This window comes from Elephantulus edwardii, unplaced genomic scaffold (assembly GCF_000299155.1).
Source record: "Elephantulus edwardii isolate Elephantulus edwardi_28Jun2011 unplaced genomic scaffold, EleEdw1.0 scaffold00371, whole genome shotgun sequence".
Lineage (NCBI taxonomy): Eukaryota > Metazoa > Chordata > Mammalia > Macroscelidea > Macroscelididae > Elephantulus > Elephantulus edwardii.
The window spans coordinates 1,547,061-1,552,125 of NW_006400121.1; the positions used below are offsets into that span (position 1 = coordinate 1,547,061).

Genomic DNA, 5,065 nt, shown 5'->3' on the forward strand with positions numbered 1-5,065 from the left:
AGATATAGAGAAAGGATACATGCCTATTACTGTTGCTGTTAAGTGCTCTCAAGCACTACTCCTCATAGCAACCCTATGAACAAGGTATCTGAACGTTGGCTTGTCCTGAACCATCCTCATAATCTTGACATTATTGAACCCATTAGGACAGTCACTGTATCAATCCATTTTGCTGAGGTCCTCCTCTCTTTCACTTACTCTCTACTTTCCCCAGAATGGTGTCTTTCCCTCAGAATAGTGAAGCTAAAGAAAAGGAAATCAAAGCCACAAGAATAAAAATTTGACCTTGAGTCTATTCCACCTGAGTTTTTTTTAATTTTAAAATCATTTATTGTAAGATAATTTACAAATATCTTGCTGTCTTTAGTAATTTGAACAATGGACCAACAATCTTTCTGACAAGGACAGCATTAAGCATAATGAAATGAGCTGGCTTAACTTTTCTTCTTTACCTCTTGTCTGAGGATGACACTTGATTTTCATCAGCACCACAGATGATTTCAATCATCTCCTTTGTGATGACAGCTTGGCGGGTATGGTTGAATGTCAAAGTCAGTTTGTTGATCATCTCAGAGGCATTCTTGCTGGCATTGTCCATAGCTGTCATCCTGGCACTTTGTTCACTAGTGGTGGAATCCTTCAGAGAGTAGTAGATGATGTTTGCCAGACTGTATTTTTGGTAATTTCATAGCACATCAGCATCAATATCATCATAGATACTCATGATTTCAGCACTTGCAATTGTATTAAGGGAAAATATGGGCTTTTCCTCATTCTTATAGGAGATGACAGACCTGAATCGATTAAAGATGATAGATCCTTCATCAAATTCATAGCCAGAATTCAGCACTTCAAGAGCAATAAATGATGCATCTCCAAAAGTAGGAGGCTTCCTTCCTACTTCTTTAAATGTTACCAGAAATTGGTCCGAATGAGTCCTATGCAAGATGCCCCTGATTTTATCTCCAATCCCAACAATCATAACTTCTTTTCCAGCTGCTGTAAGCTCGGCCACCTCACTTTTTATCTGTTTTGCAATCGAGGAATGAATAGCACCACAGAGCCCTCGATCTGAGGATACACCAATAATGAGGTGTCTCTTCTTGTTTTCAGGAACCTTAATATCAGCTTTCTCATAGAGAGCGAGAGATCCGACTCCATATACTCGAGCTGGTTTCAGCTCCCTCTCTGCTCGGGTATATTTTGCTGCTGCTACCATTTTCATAGACTTGGTAATTTTCTGAATGTTTTTGATTGACTTCAGTCGCCTGGTAATATCTTTCAAAGTTGCCATATTTTGAACTTGGGTCCATTGTGGCTGCACAGCCCAGGCCGAGACAACGAGGTTTGCCCGAGAAAACATGATGGTGTAGCAGTTTTTTTTTTAAGTCTCAAGAGCAGGTTTGAGGCCTGGAACACTAATGAGTGAAGACTGGAGGAGCTGTGGGAGCATATGAAGCATGTTATCCATGAAGATTGCAAAAGATCATTATAAAGACAGAGGAGGAAGACAAGACCAAGACGGCTGTTAGAAGAGACTCTGCATATTGAACTAGAATGCCAAGATGCCAAAGCAAAGGTAAGGAATCAGGAAGTTAAGGAGCTGAACAAAAGATTTCAAAGGACAGCTTGGAAAGACAAAGCAAAAATATTCAAATGGAATGTGTAAAGAACTGGAGTTGGAAAATCAAGAGTAATGAATTTCATTAGCAGTTCTTTCTTTTCAGGAGGATGATTTTCTTCTTGAAGTTTATAGTGTTAAACTTCTTTTTGTTTAAATTTAATTGATTTTAAAGTTTTTCATTGTTGCACATTTTCTTTCCTTTCCCCTCCCCTAGTCCACTTTGAAATGTACCACTTATTCCACATTGTTGTTATACAAATAATACCTAATCATATATTCCTTTCAGACCATTCTTCCTCTCATCTATTTAATTCATATTCATTATTTATCTATTCTTTTCCTTTCCTCCCTCCAACACTCTGTGTTCATTACTGTGTTATTTATAACAGCAAAGAGGTGGCAGCAACTCGAGCACCTATTAACAAACAAATTGAAAAGCTATGGTACGTTCCTACAATGGAATATTATGCAATATTGAAGAAGAATAAACTTTTAAAACTACACAATATAGGTAAGTGTGAAGGACATTATGCGGAGTGAAATATTTCAGTCACAAAAGGACAAATAGTGCATAAAACCACTGCTACAAAATCACCCAGCATTTCTTAAGCTGAAAAAATTGAAGAACAAATGTAGTACTTAAGAATTGTATGGGAAGAATACGGAATAACCCAGGAAGTATTAAAAGAAGATGGAAGGGGGGAAGGAGGAGAAGAAGATGGAAGGAGTATACAGAGCCACTGTACCAAAATGCATTGGCTGACATAGAAGAATTTAATGAAACAACATATGATCAAGAGAATATGGTAAAAAAAGGCAATGGTGATGAAGGAAAATGTTCAAGCTGCTCTGAAGGAATTGCAAGAAAAAAGTCCCAGGAATTGATGAAATACCAACTGATATATTTCAACAAACAGATGCACCCCTGGACATGCTTACCAAGTTGTGTCAAGAAATCTGGAGGACAGCTACCTGGACACTGACTAGAAGAAATCCATATTTATTTCCATTCTGAAAAACGTGATCCAAAAGAATGAAATTATTGAACAAAATCACTAATACCCACAAGAAAAATCCTACTAAATATTTTTTAAAATGACTGTTAATAGTACATTGACAGAGAACTATCAGAAATACAAGTTGGATTTAGAAAAGGCTGTGGTACTAAGGACATCATAGCCAATGTCTGATGGATCTTGGTTAAAAGCAGAAAGTGCCAGAAGCATGTATATTTGTGTTTTATTGAATATGCACGAGCATTTGACTATATGGATCACAAAAAAATTGTAGCTAAACTTTAGAAGAATGGGAATCCAAGAATACTTGATTGTGCTCATGAGAAATCTATAGTTGGACAGGCAATCTTTAGAACAGATCAAGGAAACACTGCATAGTTCAGTATTAGGAAAGTAGTATGTCAGGGATGCGTCCTGTCTCCATCCTTGGCATCAGCAGTCAGGAAATCAAAAGATGAATTGTGTTAGGAAAATCAGCTGTCACGAACCTCTCCTCAGTACTAAACAGCAATGATGTCGGTCTAGAGATTAAGGTGCACCTGATTCAAGCCATGGTCTTCACAATTACTTGTGAGCTGGACAATGGTTAAGGATAATGGAAGAATTGATGCCTTTGAATTGTGTTGCTGGAGAAGACTATTGAACACATCATGGACTGGCAAGAGAACAAACAAGTCTGTCCTGGAGAGGGTGCAATCAAGTTGCTCCTTGGAGACAAGGATTTTGAAAATCTCTCTCACATACTTTGAGCATTTTGCCAGGAGGGAGCAATCCTTGGATAAGGACATCATACTTAGAAAGGTGGAGGGATAGCACAGGAGAAGACCTTAGATGAGATGGATTGACATAGTAGCTAGAGTAATGGGAGCAGGTGTGTCAGAGACAGTGAGATTGCCTTAGAATAGGGAAGGGTTTGGAGCTATTGTGCTTAGGGCCGCTGTGAGTAGAGGTGACTTGATGACACCTAACAACAACATTATCAAAGCATGTGAAATGAAATTTCACCACCTTGCCTCTGGGAGCACACCAGTTGCACTTCCTCCAAGACAGACTTGTTTGTTCTTTTGGCAATCCATGGTCTATTTAATACTCTTTACCAACTCCACCATTTTTAGTCTTTTTACTTTAGTTAAGAAATTATTGCTAAACAATCCTAGTGTGTGTTTTTTTATTATCATATACTGTTGAAATAAATCCATGACTGACACTCTCACAGGTAATCAGATACTGTAAATTGCAGAGAGGAAATTGTCTATCTTTCTCCTGTAGATTTGAACCACTTGGCAGCATAACTTCTTACTACTAAGCCATCAGAACTACCTCAGCATATTTCAGCCCTGCCAAAGACCAAACTTGTCAAAATATTTGAGAGAGATATTAAGGATGAAACCTGAAGAAAAAAAAAAGTAAGACAACAAAACCAGTTTTTTTTTTTTTTATTCAGTCCTTTACTCTTTTAAAATTTTTTAAATCATTATTAATTTTAATAAAAATTTGGAGACTGGATTTCCATTCATTCATTGTTGCACTTTTCTCCCTGGCCCCCTTCCCCCTCAGTTCGCTCTTCTCTTTGAAAAGTAAAAATTCTTTCATTGTTATACATTCCCTTCCTCCAAGTCTACTCTACCACACAGCCTTCATTCTGAACTCCTGTCATGACTATAACACCGAATCACATAACCCCTTTAAACAGTTCTCTCCCTCATCTGTTTCAATGCAGTATACATTATTGAACCCGTCTTTCTCAGTCTCCCCCCAAGTCTGATATCAGTCCTGTTTTATAACAGTGGCACCATGCAGTATTTGTCCTTTTGTGACTGAGATATTTACTCAGAATAATGTAGTCCAGGGTACCCAGTTTTCAATAATATTTCACAGGATATGAACAAACACTTCACCAAAGAAGGACATTCAGATGGCAAACATATACATGAAGAAATGTTCAAAATCCCTAGCTCTAAAAGAGATGGAAATCAAAACAACTATGAGATATCATCTCACCCCAGTAAGAAAAGCAAAATTTAACAGAGCAGCAAACATCAAATGCAAGCTCTGAACTCACATTTCCCTGTGCCAATCTTACTGACTCTGACACAGCTTACCCCAAGTGAGGATTCTGACAGGTCTTCTCAGAGACTGGACAGGGAAGCTCTGGTGTTATAACATATAGGAAGTGTGCTGCGAATTCAAAGGCTACACCTCTTTGAAGGTTCACCTCCACAAAAGTCTACAGAGGAGAAAGATGGGAAATATCTCATGTGCTTTATAGCTTTAGAAATTCAATGTAGGGTCAGCTATGTGTCAGTTCCTACATTGAAACAGGTGAGGGAGAAAACTGTTTAAAATGTATATGTGATTTTAAAGTGGATAGTAATTGTTTCTTTTTTTTTATTAAATTTTATTAGTTTTAATGAACATTTACAGA

At 37.7% G+C, this 5,065-nt stretch overlaps 1 pseudogene; it reads right to left on the reverse strand.

The window, feature by feature from the left end:
• Positions 1–448: 448 nt before the first annotated feature.
• LOC102845695 lies at positions 449–1,363 on the reverse strand (annotated as a pseudogene).
• Positions 1,364–5,065: the final 3,702 nt, after the last annotated feature.